We start from the raw sequence: 18,607 nt of genomic DNA, 5'->3' as shown, positions 1-18,607 counted from the left end.
AGAGGACTTCCATGCCCAACACCACTCAGAACATACTCCTTTCTTCAATATTGCAAAAAGCAACACTGAACGTTCATCAACGACACAGAGCTCACAACCAAAGTCGCCGATCTGTGCCCAATTCACGCTCAGGAAGGAGCATCATGACTCATCATCGTGGGTTGGGAGACAAACACTTTCGAAACACATTTCCAAGCAAAGAACTATAGAAATGATCCCCGAAAATATAGTCTTAACGGTTTATGTTAACTCAATCGGCATTCCATTCTGCTGCACCTCTCCTCTGAAAGGGTTTTGCCTATTTGAATTTTGTGGGCTTTAAAGTTTACTTGACAATGACATATATCGGAGCCAAAAGCAGAAAGGACTTCCAAAATCTCTTTGAAGCCTACTGTTACTGTTAAGATATGTGGAATGTCATACTTTTTTGTAAGCTTAGCTACCCGTGTCATGCTTTGTAGTTAATATTTGTTGAAGCTAAATGTAGAAAATCTTTGAAAAGAAAAGTTATGTAGATCAAAAAGAAAAGATGTTCCAAGTCTGTTTCTGTCTTCTTACTCTTCAGCCGGTTTCTCTCTTGGCCAACGTGTGCTTCAGCACCTCATAAGAAAGGATTCTGTACTTAGAACCATCTATCCTTGAGTGTAGTAGAGTTCCCAATTGTACTGTGACCTCGATTGGGCCATCATTGCCTACAGCAGTGGGTGTTTCCAAGTTTAGAAAGTGATTTGGTGGAAATGCTCATGACTGATGTCTTTTCCTTGCCGGGAGCTGCTCCATTGGTCCTGGGCTCCTCTTTCCAAAATTGGATTGCCACAACGCATTCCAGAAAAGTTTCTAAAACAATCCCCTTTCTCAAAAGGCACAAATGTCAAACAACGCTCAGATTATACCCCTTTCTTCAACATCGACAAAAGCTACACAGAAACTTCATCAACGACACAGAGTTGACGTCCAACGAAAAAGTCCCGCACCTACCCACAAATGATAACGTGGGCATTTCAGACACTTGACGTTGATTGCATTCTTTGAAAACTTGCAATGCCTGACATCACTTTAAGCACATATCCAATGCACTCTTTAACATTACACCCATTTTTTGCAACTGCTTCTTATACAACACAGATTCATGCATCATTGCAAATGGTTCTGCCTTTCAATAAAATTTTCTGCATGTGACCTACAGATGCAAAAACAAAGAAAAACAAAAACAGGACTTCAATGCCCAACACCACTCAGAACATACTCCTTTCTTCAATATTGCAAAAAGCAACACAGAACGTTCATCAACGACACAGAGCTCACAACCAAAGACGCCGATCTGTGCCCAATTCACGCTCAGGAAGGAGCATCATGACTCATCATCGTGGGTTGGGAGACAAACACTTTCGAAACACATTTCCAAGCAAAGAACTATAGAAAGGATCCCTGAAAATATAGTCTTAAAGGTTTATGGTAACTCAATCGGCATTCTATTCTGCTGCACCTCTCCTCTGAAAGGGTTTTGCCTATTTGAATTTTGTGGGCTTTAAAGTTTACTTGACAATGACATATATCGGAGCCAAAAGCAGAAAGGACTTCCAAAATCTCTTTGAAGCCTACTGTTACTGTTAAGATATGTGGAATGTCATACTTTTTTGTAAGCTTAGCTACCCGTGTCATGCTTTGTAGTTAATATTTGTTGAAGCTAAATGTAGAAAATCTTTGAAAAGAAAAGTTATGTAGATTAAAAAGAAAAGATGTTCCAAGTCTGTTTCTGTCTTCTTACTCTTCAGCCGGTTTCTCTCTTGGCCAACGTGTGCTTCAGCACCTCATAAGAAAAGATTCTGTACTTAGAACCATGTATCCTTGAGTGTAGTAGAGTTCCCAATTGTACTGTAACCTCGATTGGGCCATCATTGCCTACAGCAGTGGGTGTTTCCAAGTTTAGAAAGTGATTTGGTGGAAATGCTCATGACTGATGTCTTTTCCTTGCCGGGAGCTGCTCCATTGGTCCTGGGCTCCTCTTTCCAATACTGGATTGCCACAACGCATTCCAGAAAAGTTTCTAAAACAATCCCCTTTCTCAAAAGGCACAAATGTTAAACAACGCTCAGATTATACCCCTTTCTTCAACATCGACAAAAGCTACACAGAAACTTCATCAACGACACAGAGTTGACGTCCAACGAAAAAGTCCCGCACCTACCCACAAATGATAACGTGGGCATTTCAGACACTTGACGTTGATTGCATTCTTTGAAAACTTGCAATGCCTGACATCACTTTAAGCACATATCCAATGCACTCTTTAACATTACACCCATTTTTTGCAACTGCTTCTTATACAACACAGATTCATGCATCATTGCAAATGGTTCTGCCTTTCAATAAAATTTTCTGCATGTGACCTACAGATGCAAAAACAAAGAAAAACCAAAAGAGGACTTCCATGCCCAACACCACTCAGAACATACTCCTTTCTTCAATATTGCAAAAAGCAACACTGAACGTTCATCAACGACACAGAGCTCACAACCAAAGTCGCCGATCTGTGCCCAATTCACGCTCAGGAAGGAGCATCATGACTCATCATCGTGGGTTGGGAGACAAACACTTTCGAAACACATTTCCAAGCAAAGAACTATAGAAATGATCCCCGAAAATATAGTCTTAACGGTTTATGTTAACTCAATCGGCATTCCATTCTGCTGCACCTCTCCTCTGAAAGGGTTTTCCCTATTTGAATTTTGTGGGCTTTAAAGTTTACTTGACAATGACATATATCGGAGCCAAAAGCAGAAAGGACTTCCAAAATCTCTTTGAAGCCTACTGTTACTGTTAAGATATGTGGAATGTCATACTTTTTTGTAAGCTTAGCTACCCGTGTCATGCTTTGTAGTTAATATTTGTTGAAGCTAAATGTAGAAAATCTTTGAAAAGAAAAGTTATGTAGATCAAAAAGAAAAGATGTTCCAAGTCTGTTTCTGTCTTCTTACTCTTCAGCCGGTTTCTCTCTTGGCCAACGTGTGCTTCAGCACCTCATAAGAAAGGATTCTGTACTTAGAACCATCTATCCTTGAGTGTAGTAGAGTTCCCAATTGTACTGTGACCTCGATTGGGCCATCATTGCCTACAGCAGTGGGTGTTTCCAAGTTTAGAAAGTGATTTGGTGGAAATGCTCATGACTGATGTCTTTTCCTTGCCGGGAGCTGCTCCATTGGTCCTGGGCTCCTCTTTCCAATATTGGATTGCCACAACACATTCCAGAAAAGTTTCTAAAACAATCCCCTTTCTCAAAAGGCACAAATGTCAAACAACGCTCAGATTATACCCCTTTCTTCAACATCGACAAAAGCTACACAGAAACTTCATCAACGACACAGAGTTGACGTCCAACGAAAAAGTCCCGCACCTACCCACAAATGATAACGTGGGCATTTCAGACACTTGACGTTGATTGCATTCTTTGAAAACTTGCAATGCCTGACATCACTTTAAGCACATATCCAATGCACTCTTTACCATAACACCCATTTTTTGCAACTGCTTCTTATACAACACACATTCATGCATCATTGCAAACGGTTCTGCATGTGACCTACAGATGCAAAAACAAAGAAAAACAAAAACAGGACCTCAATGCCCAACACCACTCAGAACATACTCCTTTCTTCAATATTGCAAAAAGCAACACAGAACATTCATCAACGACACAGAGCTCACAACCAAAGACGCCGATCTGTGCCCAATTCACGCTCAGGAAGGAGCATCATGACTCATCATCGTGGGTTGGGAGACAAACACTTTCGAAACACATTTCCAAGCAAAGAACTATAGAAATGATCCTTGAAAATATAGTCTTAACGGTTTATGGTAACTCAATCGGCATTCCATTCTGCTGCACCTCTCCTCTGAAAGGGTTTTGCCTATTTGAATTTTGTGGGCTTTAAAGTTTACTTGACAATGACATATATCGGAGCCAAAAGCAGAAAGGACTTCCAAAATCTCTTTGAAGCCTACTGTTACTGTTAAGATATGTGGAATGTCATACTTTTTTGTAAGCTTAGCTACCCGTGTCATGCTTTGTAGTTAATATTTGTTGAAGCTAAATGTAGAAAATCTTTGAAAAGAAAAGTTATGTAGATTAAAAAGAAAAGATGTTCCAAGTCTGTTTCTGTCTTCTTACTCTTCAGCCGGTTTCTCTCTTGGCCAACGTGTGCTTCAGCACCTCATAAGAAAGGATTCTGTACTTAGAACCATCTATCCTTGAGTGTAGTAGAGTTCCCAATTGTACTGTGACCTCGATTGGGCCATCATTGCCTACAGCAGTGGGTGTTTCCAAGTTTAGAAAGTGATTTGGTGGAAATGCTCATGACTGATGTCTTTTCCTTGCCGGGAGCTGCTCCATTGGTCCTGGGCTCCTCTTTCCAATATTGGATTGCCACAACGCATTCCAGAAAAGTTTCTAAAACAATCCCCTTTCTCAAAAGGCACAAATGTCAAACAACGCTCAGATTATACCCCTTTCTTCAACATCGACAAAAGCTACACAGAAACTTCATCAACGACACAGAGTTGACGTCCAACGAAAAAGTCCCGCACCTACCCACAAATGATAACGTGGGCATTTCAGACACTTGACGTTGATTGCATTCTTTGAAAACTTGCAATGCCTGACATCACTTTAAGCACATATCCAATGCACTCTTTAACATTACACCCATTTTTTGCAACTGCTTCTTATACAACACAGATTCATGCATCATTGCAAATGGTTCTGCCTTTCAATAAAATTTTCTGCATGTGACCTACAGATGCAAAAACAAAGAAAAACCAAAAGAGGACTTCCATGCAACACCACTCAGAACATACTCCTTTCTTCAATATTGCAAAAAGCAACACTGAACGTTCATCGACGACACAGAGCTCACAACCAAAGTCGCCGATCTGTGCCCAATTCACGCTCAGGAAGGAGCATCATGACTCATCATCGTGGGTTGGGAGACAAACACTTTCGAAACACATTTCCAAGCAAAGAACTATAGAAATGATCCCTGAAAATATAGTCTTAACGGTTTATGTTAACTCAATCGGCATTCCATTCTGCTGCACCTCTCCTCTGAAAGGGTTTTGCCTATTTGAATTTTGTGGGCTTTAAAGTTTACTTGACAATGACATATATCGGAGCCAAAAGCAGAAAGGACTTCCAAAATCTCTTTGAAGCCTACTGTTACTGTTAAGATATGTGGAATGTCATACTTTTTTGTAAGCTTAGCTACCCGTGTCATGCTTTCTAGTTAATATTTGTTGAAGCTAAATGAAGAAAATCTTTAATAAGAAAAGTTATGTAGATAAAAAGGAAAAGATGTTCCAAGTCTGTTTCTGTCTTCTTACTCTTCAGCCGGTTTCTCTCTTGGCCAACGTGTGCTTCAGCACTTCATAAGAAAGGATTCTGTACTCAGAACCATCTATCCTTGAGTGTAGTAGAGTTCCCAATTGTACGGTGACCTCGATTGGGCCATCATTGCCTACAGCAGTGGGTGGTTCCAAGTTTAGAAAGTGATTTGGTGGAAATGCTCATGATTGATGTCTTTTCCTAGCCGGGAGCTGCTCCATTGGTCCTGGGCTCCTCTTTCCAATATTGGATTGCCACAACGCATTCCAGAAAAGTTTCTAAAACAATCCCCTTTCTCAAAAGGCACAAAAGTCAAACAACGCTCAGATTTTACCCCTTTCTTCAACATCGACAAAAGCTACACAGAAACTTCATCAACGACACAGAGTTGACGTCCAACGAAAAAGTCCCGCACCTACCCACAAATGATAACGTGGGCATTTCAGCCACTTGACGTTGATTGCATTCTTTGAAAACTTGCAATGGCTGACATCACTTTAAGCACATATCCAATGCACTCTTTAACATTACACCCATTTTTTGCAACTGCTTCTTATTCAACACAAATTCATGCATCATTGCAAAATTTTCTGCATGTGACCTACAGATGCAAAAACAAAGAAAAACCAAAACAGGACTTCAATGCCCAACACCACTCAGAACATACTCCTTTCTTCAATATTGCAAAAAGCAACACAGAACGTTCATCAAAGACACAAAGCTCACAACCAAATTCGCCGATCTGTGCCCAATTCACGCTCAGAAAGGAGCATCATGACTCATCATCGTGGGTTGGGAGACAAACACTTTCGAAACACATTTCCAAGCAAAGAACTATAGAAATGATCCCTGAAAATATAGTCTTAAAGGTTTAGGGGTAACTCAATCGGCATTCTATTCTGCTGCACCTCTCCTCTGAAAGGGTTTTGCCTATTTGAATTTTGTGGGCTTTAAAGTTTACTTGACAATGACATATATCGGAGCCAAAAGCAGAAAGGACTTCCAAAATCTCTTTGAAGCCTACTGTTACTGTTAAGATATGTGGAATGTCATACTTTTTTGTAAGCTTAGCTACCTGTGTCATGCTTTCTAGTTAATATTTGTTGAAGCTAAATGAAGAAAATCTTTGATAAGAAAAGTTATGTAGATAAAAAGGAAAAGATGTTCCAAGTCTGTTTCTGTCTTCTTACTCTTCAGCCGGTTTCTCTCTTGGCCAACGTGTGCTTCAGCACCTCATAAGAAAGGATTCTGTACTCAGAACCATCTATCCTTGAGTGTAGTAGAGTTCCCAATTGTACGGTGACCTCGATTGGGCATTCATTGCCTACAGCAGTGGGTGGTTCCAAGTTTAGAAATTGATTTGGTGGAAATGCTCATGACTGACGTCTTTTCCTAGCCGGGAGCTGCTCCATTGGTCCTGGGCTCCTCTTTTCAATATTGGATTGCCACAACGCATTCCAGAAAAGTTTCTAAAACAATCCCCTTTCTCAAAAGGCACAAATGTCAAACAACGCTCAGATTTTACCCCTTTCTTCAACATCGACAAAAGCTACACAGAAACTTCATCAACGACACAGAGTTGACGTCCAACGAAAAAGTCCCGCACCTACCCACAAATGATAACGTGGGCATTTTAGACACTTGACGTTGATTGCATTCTTTAAAAACGTGCAATGGCTGACATCACTTTAAGCACATATCCAATGCACTCTTTACCATAACACCCATTTTTTGCAACTGCTTCTTATACAGCACACATTCATGCATCATTGCAAACGGTTCTGCATGTGACCTACAGATGCAAAAACAAAGAAAAACAAAAACAGGACTTCAATGCCCAACACCACTCAGAACATACTCCTTTCTTCAATATTGCAAAAAGCAACACAGAACGTTCATCAACGACACAGAGCTCACAACCAAAGACGCCGATCTGTGCCCAATTCACGCTCAGGAAGGAGCATCATGACTCATCATCGTGGGTTGGGAGACAAACACTTTCGAAACACATTTCCAAGCAAAGAACTATAGAAAGGATCCCTGAAAATATAGTCTTAAAGGTTTATGGTAACTCAATCGGCATTCTATTCTGCTGCACCTCTCCTCTGAAAGGGTTTTGCCTATTTGAATTTTGTGGGCTTTAAAGTTTACTTGACAATGACATATATCGGAGCCAAAAGCAGAAAGGACTTCCAAAATCTCTTTGAAGCCTACTGTTACTGTTAAGATATGTGGAATGTCATACTTTTTTGTAAGCTTAGCTACCCGTGTCATGCTTTGTAGTTAATATTTGTTGAAGCTAAATGTAGAAAATCTTTGAAAAGAAAAGTTATGTAGATTAAAAAGAAAAGATGTTCCAAGTCTGTTTCTGTCTTCTTACTCTTCAGCCGGTTTCTCTCTTGGCCAACGTGTGCTTCAGCACCTCATAAGAAAAGATTCTGTACTTAGAACCATGTATCCTTGAGTGTAGTAGAGTTCCCAATTGTACTGTAACCTCGATTGGGCCATCATTGCCTACAGCAGTGGGTGTTTCCAAGTTTAGAAAGTGATTTGGTGGAAATGCTCATGACTGATGTCTTTTCCTTGCCGGGAGCTGCTCCATTGGTCCTGGGCTCCTCTTTCCAATACTGGATTGCCACAACGCATTCCAGAAAAGTTTCTAAAACAATCCCCTTTCTCAAAAGGCACAAATGTTAAACAACGCTCAGATTATACCCCTTTCTTCAACATCGACAAAAGCTACACAGAAACTTCATCAACGACACAGAGTTGACGTCCAACGAAAAAGTCCCGCACCTACCCACAAATGATAACGTGGGCATTTCAGACACTTGACGTTGATTGCATTCTTTGAAAACTTGCAATGCCTGACATCACTTTAAGCACATATCCAATGCACTCTTTAACATTACACCCATTTTTTGCAACTGCTTCTTATACAACACAGATTCATGCATCATTGCAAATGGTTCTGCCTTTCAATAAAATTTTCTGCATGTGACCTACAGATGCAAAAACAAAGAAAAACCAAAAGAGGACTTCCATGCCCAACACCACTCAGAACATACTCCTTTCTTCAATATTGCAAAAAGCAACACTGAACGTTCATCAACGACACAGAGCTCACAACCAAAGTCGCCGATCTGTGCCCAATTCACGCTCAGGAAGGAGCATCATGACTCATCATCGTGGGTTGGGAGACAAACACTTTCGAAACACATTTCCAAGCAAAGAACTATAGAAATGATCCCCGAAAATATAGTCTTAACGGTTTATGTTAACTCAATCGGCATTCCATTCTGCTGCACCTCTCCTCTGAAAGGGTTTTCCCTATTTGAATTTTGTGGGCTTTAAAGTTTACTTGACAATGACATATATCGGAGCCAAAAGCAGAAAGGACTTCCAAAATCTCTTTGAAGCCTACTGTTACTGTTAAGATATGTGGAATGTCATACTTTTTTGTAAGCTTAGCTACCCGTGTCATGCTTTGTAGTTAATATTTGTTGAAGCTAAATGTAGAAAATCTTTGAAAAGAAAAGTTATGTAGATCAAAAAGAAAAGATGTTCCAAGTCTGTTTCTGTCTTCTTACTCTTCAGCCGGTTTCTCTCTTGGCCAACGTGTGCTTCAGCACCTCATAAGAAAGGATTCTGTACTTAGAACCATCTATCCTTGAGTGTAGTAGAGTTCCCAATTGTACTGTGACCTCGATTGGGCCATCATTGCCTACAGCAGTGGGTGTTTCCAAGTTTAGAAAGTGATTTGGTGGAAATGCTCATGACTGATGTCTTTTCCTTGCCGGGAGCTGCTCCATTGGTCCTGGGCTCCTCTTTCCAATATTGGATTGCCACAACACATTCCAGAAAAGTTTCTAAAACAATCCCCTTTCTCAAAAGGCACAAATGTCAAACAACGCTCAGATTATACCCCTTTCTTCAACATCGACAAAAGCTACACAGAAACTTCATCAACGACACAGAGTTGACGTCCAACGAAAAAGTCCCGCACCTACCCACAAATGATAACGTGGGCATTTCAGACACTTGACGTTGATTGCATTCTTTGAAAACTTGCAATGCCTGACATCACTTTAAGCACATATCCAATGCACTCTTTACCATAACACCCATTTTTTGCAACTGCTTCTTATACAACACACATTCATGCATCATTGCAAACGGTTCTGCATGTGACCTACAGATGCAAAAACAAAGAAAAACAAAAACAGGACCTCAATGCCCAACACCACTCAGAACATACTCCTTTCTTCAATATTGCAAAAAGCAACACAGAACATTCATCAACGACACAGAGCTCACAACCAAAGACGCCGATCTGTGCCCAATTCACGCTCAGGAAGGAGCATCATGACTCATCATCGTGGGTTGGGAGACAAACACTTTCGAAACACATTTCCAAGCAAAGAACTATAGAAATGATCCTTGAAAATATAGTCTTAACGGTTTATGGTAACTCAATCGGCATTCCATTCTGCTGCACCTCTCCTCTGAAAGGGTTTTGCCTATTTGAATTTTGTGGGCTTTAAAGTTTACTTGACAATGACATATATCGGAGCCAAAAGCAGAAAGGACTTCCAAAATCTCTTTGAAGCCTACTGTTACTGTTAAGATATGTGGAATGTCATACTTTTTTGTAAGCTTAGCTACCCGTGTCATGCTTTGTAGTTAATATTTGTTGAAGCTAAATGTAGAAAATCTTTGAAAAGAAAAGTTATGTAGATTAAAAAGAAAAGATGTTCCAAGTCTGTTTCTGTCTTCTTACTCTTCAGCCGGTTTCTCTCTTGGCCAACGTGTGCTTCAGCACCTCATAAGAAAGGATTCTGTACTTAGAACCATCTATCCTTGAGTGTAGTAGAGTTCCCAATTGTACTGTGACCTCGATTGGGCCATCATTGCCTACAGCAGTGGGTGTTTCCAAGTTTAGAAAGTGATTTGGTGGAAATGCTCATGACTGATGTCTTTTCCTTGCCGGGAGCTGCTCCATTGGTCCTGGGCTCCTCTTTCCAATATTGGATTGCCACAACGCATTCCAGAAAAGTTTCTAAAACAATCCCCTTTCTCAAAAGGCACAAATGTCAAACAACGCTCAGATTATACCCCTTTCTTCAACATCGACAAAAGCTACACAGAAACTTCATCAACGACACAGAGTTGACGTCCAACGAAAAAGTCCCGCACCTACCCACAAATGATAACGTGGGCATTTCAGACACTTGACGTTGATTGCATTCTTTGAAAACTTGCAATGCCTGACATCACTTTAAGCACATATCCAATGCACTCTTTAACATTACACCCATTTTTTGCAACTGCTTCTTATACAACACAGATTCATGCATCATTGCAAATGGTTCTGCCTTTCAATAAAATTTTCTGCATGTGACCTACAGATGCAAAAACAAAGAAAAACCAAAAGAGGACTTCCATGCAACACCACTCAGAACATACTCCTTTCTTCAATATTGCAAAAAGCAACACTGAACGTTCATCGACGACACAGAGCTCACAACCAAAGTCGCCGATCTGTGCCCAATTCACGCTCAGGAAGGAGCATCATGACTCATCATCGTGGGTTGGGAGACAAACACTTTCGAAACACATTTCCAAGCAAAGAACTATAGAAATGATCCCTGAAAATATAGTCTTAACGGTTTATGTTAACTCAATCGGCATTCCATTCTGCTGCACCTCTCCTCTGAAAGGGTTTTGCCTATTTGAATTTTGTGGGCTTTAAAGTTTACTTGACAATGACATATATCGGAGCCAAAAGCAGAAAGGACTTCCAAAATCTCTTTGAAGCCTACTGTTACTGTTAAGATATGTGGAATGTCATACTTTTTTGTAAGCTTAGCTACCCGTGTCATGCTTTCTAGTTAATATTTGTTGAAGCTAAATGAAGAAAATCTTTAATAAGAAAAGTTATGTAGATAAAAAGGAAAAGATGTTCCAAGTCTGTTTCTGTCTTCTTACTCTTCAGCCGGTTTCTCTCTTGGCCAACGTGTGCTTCAGCACTTCATAAGAAAGGATTCTGTACTCAGAACCATCTATCCTTGAGTGTAGTAGAGTTCCCAATTGTACGGTGACCTCGATTGGGCCATCATTGCCTACAGCAGTGGGTGGTTCCAAGTTTAGAAAGTGATTTGGTGGAAATGCTCATGATTGATGTCTTTTCCTAGCCGGGAGCTGCTCCATTGGTCCTGGGCTCCTCTTTCCAATATTGGATTGCCACAACGCATTCCAGAAAAGTTTCTAAAACAATCCCCTTTCTCAAAAGGCACAAAAGTCAAACAACGCTCAGATTTTACCCCTTTCTTCAACATCGACAAAAGCTACACAGAAACTTCATCAACGACACAGAGTTGACGTCCAACGAAAAAGTCCCGCACCTACCCACAAATGATAACGTGGGCATTTCAGCCACTTGACGTTGATTGCATTCTTTGAAAACTTGCAATGGCTGACATCACTTTAAGCACATATCCAATGCACTCTTTAACATTACACCCATTTTTTGCAACTGCTTCTTATTCAACACAAATTCATGCATCATTGCAAAATTTTCTGCATGTGACCTACAGATGCAAAAACAAAGAAAAACCAAAACAGGACTTCAATGCCCAACACCACTCAGAACATACTCCTTTCTTCAATATTGCAAAAAGCAACACAGAACGTTCATCAAAGACACAAAGCTCACAACCAAATTCGCCGATCTGTGCCCAATTCACGCTCAGAAAGGAGCATCATGACTCATCATCGTGGGTTGGGAGACAAACACTTTCGAAACACATTTCCAAGCAAAGAACTATAGAAATGATCCCTGAAAATATAGTCTTAAAGGTTTAGGGGTAACTCAATCGGCATTCTATTCTGCTGCACCTCTCCTCTGAAAGGGTTTTGCCTATTTGAATTTTGTGGGCTTTAAAGTTTACTTGACAATGACATATATCGGAGCCAAAAGCAGAAAGGACTTCCAAAATCTCTTTGAAGCCTACTGTTACTGTTAAGATATGTGGAATGTCATACTTTTTTGTAAGCTTAGCTACCTGTGTCATGCTTTCTAGTTAATATTTGTTGAAGCTAAATGAAGAAAATCTTTGATAAGAAAAGTTATGTAGATAAAAAGGAAAAGATGTTCCAAGTCTGTTTCTGTCTTCTTACTCTTCAGCCGGTTTCTCTCTTGGCCAACGTGTGCTTCAGCACCTCATAAGAAAGGATTCTGTACTCAGAACCATCTATCCTTGAGTGTAGTAGAGTTCCCAATTGTACGGTGACCTCGATTGGGCATTCATTGCCTACAGCAGTGGGTGGTTCCAAGTTTAGAAATTGATTTGGTGGAAATGCTCATGACTGACGTCTTTTCCTAGCCGGGAGCTGCTCCATTGGTCCTGGGCTCCTCTTTTCAATATTGGATTGCCACAACGCATTCCAGAAAAGTTTCTAAAACAATCCCCTTTCTCAAAAGGCACAAATGTCAAACAACGCTCAGATTTTACCCCTTTCTTCAACATCGACAAAAGCTACACAGAAACTTCATCAACGACACAGAGTTGACGTCCAACGAAAAAGTCCCGCACCTACCCACAAATGATAACGTGGGCATTTTAGACACTTGACGTTGATTGCATTCTTTAAAAACGTGCAATGGCTGACATCACTTTAAGCACATATCCAATGCACTCTTTACCATAACACCCATTTTTTGCAACTGCTTCTTATACAGCACACATTCATGCATCATTGCAAACGGTTCTGCATGTGACCTACAGATGCAAAAACAAAGAAAAACAAAAACAGGACTTCAATGCCCAACACCACTCAGAACATACTCCTTTCTTCAATATTGCAAAAAGCAACACAGAACGTTCATCAACGACACAGAGCTCACAACCAAAGACGCCGATCTGTGCCCAATTCACGCTCAGGAAGGAGCATCATGACTCATCATCGTGGGTTGGGAGACAAACACTTTCGAAACACATTTCCAAGCAAAGAACTATAGAAAGGATCCCTGAAAATATAGTCTTAAAGGTTTATGGTAACTCAATCGGCATTCTATTCTGCTGCACCTCTCCTCTGAAAGGGTTTTGCCTATTTGAATTTTGTGGGCTTTAAAGTTTACTTGACAATGACATATATCGGAGCCAAAAGCAGAAAGGACTTCCAAAATCTCTTTGAAGCCTACTGTTACTGTTAAGATATGTGGAATGTCATACTTTTTTGTAAGCTTAGCTACCCGTGTCATGCTTTGTAGTTAATATTTGTTGAAGCTAAATGTAGAAAATCTTTGAAAAGAAAAGTTATGTAGATTAAAAAGAAAAGATGTTCCAAGTCTGTTTCTGTCTTCTTACTCTTCAGCCGGTTTCTCTCTTGGCCAACGTGTTCTTCAGCACCTCATAAGAAAAGATTCTGTACTTAGAACCATCTATCCTTGAGTGTAGTAGAGTTCCCAATTGTACTGTAACCTCGATTGGGCCATCATTGCCTACAGCAGTGGGTGTTTCCAAGTTTAGAAAGTGATTTGGTGGAAATGCTCATGACTGATGTCTTTTCCTTGCCGGGAGCTGCTCCATTGGTCCTGGGCTCCTCTTTCCAATACTGGATTGCCACAACGCATTCCAGAAAAGTTTCTAAAACAATCCCCTTTCTCAAAAGGCACAAATGTTAAACAACGCTCAGATTATACCCCTTTCTTCAACATCGACAAAAGCTACACAGAAACTTCATCAACGACACAGAGTTGACGTCCAACGAAAAAGTCCCGCACCTACCCACAAATGATAACGTGGGCATTTCAGACACTTGACGTTGATTGCATTCTTTGAAAACTTGCAATGCCTGACATCACTTTAAGCACATATCCAATGCACTCTTTAACATTACACCCATTTTTTGCAACTGCTTCTTATACAACACAGATTCATGCATCATTGCAAATGGTTCTGCCTTTCAATAAAATTTTCTGCATGTGACCTACAGATGCAAAAACAAAGAAAAACCAAAAGAGGACTTCCATGCCCAACACCACTCAGAACATACTCCTTTCTTCAATATTGCAAAAAGCAACACTGAACGTTCATCAACGACACAGAGCTCACAACCAAAGTCGCCGATCTGTGCCCAATTCACGCTCAGGAAGGAGCATCATGACTCATCATCGTGGGTTGGGAGACAAACACTTTCGAAACACATTTCCAAGCAAAGAACTATAGAAATGATCCCCGAAAATATAGTCTTAACGGTTTATGTTAACTCAATCGGCATTCCATTCTGCTGCACCTCTCCTCTGAAAGGGTTTTGCCTATTTGAATTTTGTGGGCTTTAAAGTTTACTTGACAATGACATATATCGGAGCCAAAAGCAGAAAGGACTTCCAAAATCTCTTTGAAGCCTACTGTTACTGTTAAGATATGTGGAATGTCATACTTTTTTGTAAGCTTAGCTACCCGTGTCATGCTTTGTAGTTAATATTTGTTGAAGCTAAATGTAGAAAATCTTTGAAAAGAAAAGTTATGTAGATCAAAAAGAAAAGATGTTCCAAGTCTGTTTCTGTCTTCTTACTCTTCAGCCGGTTTCTCTCTTGGCCAACGTGTGCTTCAGCACCTCATAAGAAAGGATTCTGTACTTAGAACCATCTATCCTTGAGTGTAGTAGAGTTCCCAATTGTACTGTGACCTCGATTGGGCCATCATTGCCTACAGCAGTGGGTGTTTCCAAGTTTAGAAAGTGATTTGGTGGAAATGCTCATGACTGATGTCTTTTCCTTGCCGGGAGCTGCTCCATTGGTCCTGGGCTCCTCTTTCCAATATTGGATTGCCACAACGCATTCCAGAAAAGTTTCTAAAACAATCCCCTTTCTCAAAAGGCACAAATGTCAAACAACGCTCAGATTATACCCCTTTCTTCAACATCGACAAAAGCTACACAGAAACTTCATCAACGACACAGAGTTGACGTCCAACGAAAAAGTCCCGCACCTACCCACAAATGATAACGTGGGCATTTCAGACACTTGACGTTGATTGCATTCTTTGAAAACTTGCAATGCCTGACATCACTTTAAGCACATATCCAATGCACTCTTTAACATTACACCCATTTTTTGCAACTGCTTCTTATACAACACAGATTCATGCATCATTGCAAATGGTTCTGCCTTTCAATAAAATTTTCTGCATGTGACCTACAGATGCAAAAACAAAGAAAAACAAAAACAGGACTTCAATGCCCAACACCACTCAGAACATACTCCTTTCTTCAATATTGCAAAAAGCAACACAGAACGTTCATCAACGACACAGAGCTCACAACCAAAGACGCCGATCTGTGCCCAATTCACGCTCAGGAAGGAGCATCATGACTCATCATCGTGGGTTGGGAGACAAACACTTTCGAAACACATTTCCAAGCAAAGAACTATAGAAAGGATCCCTGAAAATATAGTCTTAAAGGTTTATGGTAACTCAATCGGCATTCTATTCTGCTGCACCTCTCCTCTGAAAGGGTTTTGCCTATTTGAATTTTGTGGGCTTTAAAGTTTACTTGACAATGACATATATCGGAGCCAAAAGCAGAAAGGACTTCCAAAATCTCTTTGAAGCCTACTGTTACTGTTAAGATATGTGGAATGTCATACTTTTTTGTAAGCTTAGCTACCCGTGTCATGCTTTGTAGTTAATATTTGTTGAAGCTAAATGTAGAAAATCTTTGAAAAGAAAAGTTATGTAGATTAAAAAGAAAAGATGTTCCAAGTCTGTTTCTGTCTTCTTACTCTTCAGCCGGTTTCTCTCTTGGCCAACGTGTGCTTCAGCACCTCATAAGAAAAGATTCTGTACTTAGAACCATGTATCCTTGAGTGTAGTAGAGTTCCCAATTGTACTGTAACCTCGATTGGGCCATCATTGCCTACAGCAGTGGGTGTTTCCAAGTTTAGAAAGTGATTTGGTGGAAATGCTCATGACTGATGTCTTTTCCTTGCCGGGAGCTGCTCCATTGGTCCTGGGCTCCTCTTTCCAATACTGGATTGCCACAACGCATTCCAGAAAAGTTTCTAAAACAATCCCCTTTCTCAAAAGGCACAAATGTTAAACAACGCTCAGATTATACCCCTTTCTTCAACATCGACAAAAGCTACACAGAAACTTCATCAACGACACAGAGTTGACGTCCAACGAAAAAGTCCCGCACCTACCCACAAATGATAACGTGGGCATTTCAGACACTTGACGTTGATTGCATTCTTTGAAAACTTGCAATGCCTGACATCACTTTAAGCACATATCCAATGCACTCTTTAACATTACACCCATTTTTTGCAACTGCTTCTTATACAACACAGATTCATGCATCATTGCAAATGGTTCTGCCTTTCAATAAAATTTTCTGCATGTGACCTACAGATGCAAAAACAAAGAAAAACCAAAAGAGGACTTCCATGCCCAACACCACTCAGAACATACTCCTTTCTTCAATATTGCAAAAAGCAACACTGAACGTTCATCAACGACACAGAGCTCACAACCAAAGTCGCCGATCTGTGCCCAATTCACGCTCAGGAAGGAGCATCATGACTCATCATCGTGGGTTGGGAGACAAACACTTTCGAAACACATTTCCAAGCAAAGAACTATAGAAATGATCCCCGAAAATATAGTCTTAACGGTTTATGTTAACTCAATCGGCATTCCATTCTGCTGCACCTCTCCTCTGAAAGGGTTTTCCCTATTTGAATTTTGTGGGCTTTAAAGTTTACTTGACAATGACATATATCGGAGCCAAAAGCAGAAAGGACTTCCAAAATCTCTTTGAAGCCTACTGTTACTGTTAAGATATGTGGAATGTCATACTTTTTTGTAAGCTTAGCTACCCGTGTCATGCTTTGTAGTTAATATTTGTTGAAGCTAAATGTAGAAAATCTTTGAAAAGAAAAGTTATGTAGATCAAAAAGAAAAGATGTTCCAAGTCTGTTTCTGTCTTCTTACTCTTCAGCCGGTTTCTCTCTTGGCCAACGTGTGCTTCAGCACCTCATAAGAAAGGATTCTGTACTTAGAACCATCTATCCTTGAGTGTAGTAGAGTTCCCAATTGTACTGTGACCTCGATTGGGCCATCATTGCCTACAGCAGTGGGTGTTTCCAAGTTTAGAAAGTGATTTGGTGGAAATGCTCATGACTGATGTCTTTTCCTTGCCGGGAGCTGCTCCATTGGTCCTGGGCTCCTCTTTCCAATATTGGATTGCCACAACACATTCCAGAAAAGTTTCTAAAACAATCCCCTTTCTCAAAAGGCACAAATGTCAAACAACGCTCAGATTATACCCCTTTCTTCAACATCGACAAAAGCTACACAGAAACTTCATCAACGACACAGAGTTGACGTCCAACGAAAAAGTCCCGCACCTACCCACAAATGATAACGTGGGCATTTCAGACACTTGACGTTGATTGCATTCTTTGAAAACTTGCAATGCCTGACATCACTTTAAGCACATATCCAATGCACTCTTTACCATAACACCCATTTTTTGCAACTGCTTCTTATACAACACACATTCATGCATCATTGCAAACGGTTCTGCATGTGACCTACAGATGCAAAAACAAAGAAAAACAAAAACAGGACCTCAATGCCCAACACCACTCAGAACATACTCCTTTCTTCAATATTGCAAAAAGCAACACAGAACATTCATCAACGACACAGAGCTCACAACCAAAGACGCCGATCTGTGCCCAATTCACGCTCAGGAAGGAGCATCATGACTCATCATCGTGGGTTGGGAGACAAACACTTTCGAAACACATTTCCAAGCAAAGAACTATAGAAATGATCCTTGAAAATATAGTCTTAACGGTTTATGGTAACTCAATCGGCATTCCATTCTGCTGCACCTCTCCTCTGAAAGGGTTTTGCCTATTTGAATTTTGTGGGCTTTAAAGTTTACTTGACAATGACATATATCGGAGCCAAAAGCAGAAAGGACTTCCAAAATCTCTTTGAAGCCTACTGTTACTGTTAAGATATGTGGAATGTCATACTTTTTTGTAAGCTTAGCTACCCGTGTCATGCTTTGTAGTTAATATTTGTTGAAGCTAAATGTAGAAAATCTTTGAAAAGAAAAGTTATGTAGATTAAAAAGAAAAGATGTTCCAAGTCTGTTTCTGTCTTCTTACTCTTCAGCCGGTTTCTCTCTTGGCCAACGTGTGCTTCAGCA

At 40.3% G+C, this 18,607-nt stretch overlaps 16 non-coding genes across 16 annotated transcripts; all 16 read right to left on the bottom strand.

The window, feature by feature from the left end:
* Window positions 1–20: 20 nt before the first annotated feature.
* On the bottom strand, window positions 21–234 carry LOC148978683 (small nucleolar RNA U3). Its single transcript, XR_016169088.1, has one exon. It is a non-coding gene; the product is annotated as a small nucleolar RNA U3 (small nucleolar RNA).
* Window positions 235–1,230: 996 nt separating this feature from the next.
* LOC148978682 (small nucleolar RNA U3) lies at window positions 1,231–1,444 on the bottom strand. The gene has a single exon (XR_016169137.1). It is a non-coding gene; the product is annotated as a small nucleolar RNA U3 (small nucleolar RNA).
* A 996-nt stretch (window positions 1,445–2,440) lies between these two features.
* Window positions 2,441–2,654, bottom strand: LOC148978681 (small nucleolar RNA U3). The gene has a single exon (XR_016169087.1). It is a non-coding gene; the product is annotated as a small nucleolar RNA U3 (small nucleolar RNA).
* Window positions 2,655–3,630: 976 nt separating this feature from the next.
* LOC148978680 (small nucleolar RNA U3) lies at window positions 3,631–3,844 on the bottom strand. Its single transcript, XR_016169163.1, has one exon. It is a non-coding gene; the product is annotated as a small nucleolar RNA U3 (small nucleolar RNA).
* A 994-nt stretch (window positions 3,845–4,838) lies between these two features.
* On the bottom strand, window positions 4,839–5,052 carry LOC148978679 (small nucleolar RNA U3). Its single transcript, XR_016169070.1, has one exon. It is a non-coding gene; the product is annotated as a small nucleolar RNA U3 (small nucleolar RNA).
* Window positions 5,053–6,028: 976 nt separating this feature from the next.
* On the bottom strand, window positions 6,029–6,242 carry LOC148978678 (small nucleolar RNA U3). Its single transcript, XR_016169182.1, has one exon. It is a non-coding gene; the product is annotated as a small nucleolar RNA U3 (small nucleolar RNA).
* Window positions 6,243–7,219: 977 nt separating this feature from the next.
* Window positions 7,220–7,433, bottom strand: LOC148978677 (small nucleolar RNA U3). Its single transcript, XR_016169136.1, has one exon. It is a non-coding gene; the product is annotated as a small nucleolar RNA U3 (small nucleolar RNA).
* A 996-nt stretch (window positions 7,434–8,429) lies between these two features.
* Window positions 8,430–8,643, bottom strand: LOC148978676 (small nucleolar RNA U3). The gene has a single exon (XR_016169086.1). It is a non-coding gene; the product is annotated as a small nucleolar RNA U3 (small nucleolar RNA).
* A 976-nt stretch (window positions 8,644–9,619) lies between these two features.
* LOC148978675 (small nucleolar RNA U3) lies at window positions 9,620–9,833 on the bottom strand. Its single transcript, XR_016169162.1, has one exon. It is a non-coding gene; the product is annotated as a small nucleolar RNA U3 (small nucleolar RNA).
* A 994-nt stretch (window positions 9,834–10,827) lies between these two features.
* Window positions 10,828–11,041, bottom strand: LOC148978674 (small nucleolar RNA U3). The gene has a single exon (XR_016169069.1). It is a non-coding gene; the product is annotated as a small nucleolar RNA U3 (small nucleolar RNA).
* Window positions 11,042–12,017: 976 nt separating this feature from the next.
* LOC148978673 (small nucleolar RNA U3) lies at window positions 12,018–12,231 on the bottom strand. The gene has a single exon (XR_016169181.1). It is a non-coding gene; the product is annotated as a small nucleolar RNA U3 (small nucleolar RNA).
* A 977-nt stretch (window positions 12,232–13,208) lies between these two features.
* Window positions 13,209–13,422, bottom strand: LOC148978672 (small nucleolar RNA U3). Its single transcript, XR_016169135.1, has one exon. It is a non-coding gene; the product is annotated as a small nucleolar RNA U3 (small nucleolar RNA).
* A 996-nt stretch (window positions 13,423–14,418) lies between these two features.
* LOC148978671 (small nucleolar RNA U3) lies at window positions 14,419–14,632 on the bottom strand. The gene has a single exon (XR_016169085.1). It is a non-coding gene; the product is annotated as a small nucleolar RNA U3 (small nucleolar RNA).
* A 996-nt stretch (window positions 14,633–15,628) lies between these two features.
* LOC148978670 (small nucleolar RNA U3) lies at window positions 15,629–15,842 on the bottom strand. The gene has a single exon (XR_016169134.1). It is a non-coding gene; the product is annotated as a small nucleolar RNA U3 (small nucleolar RNA).
* A 996-nt stretch (window positions 15,843–16,838) lies between these two features.
* On the bottom strand, window positions 16,839–17,052 carry LOC148978669 (small nucleolar RNA U3). The gene has a single exon (XR_016169084.1). It is a non-coding gene; the product is annotated as a small nucleolar RNA U3 (small nucleolar RNA).
* A 976-nt stretch (window positions 17,053–18,028) lies between these two features.
* On the bottom strand, window positions 18,029–18,242 carry LOC148978668 (small nucleolar RNA U3). The gene has a single exon (XR_016169161.1). It is a non-coding gene; the product is annotated as a small nucleolar RNA U3 (small nucleolar RNA).
* Between the last annotated feature and the right edge of the window lie 365 nt (window positions 18,243–18,607).

The sequence above is a fragment of the Pimephales promelas genome, chromosome 6, assembly GCF_988280905.1.
Source record: "Pimephales promelas chromosome 6, fPimPro1.hap1.1, whole genome shotgun sequence".
NCBI classification, from domain to species: domain Eukaryota; kingdom Metazoa; phylum Chordata; class Actinopteri; order Cypriniformes; family Leuciscidae; genus Pimephales; species Pimephales promelas.
This window is presented reverse-complemented; position numbering and strand designations above follow the sequence as displayed.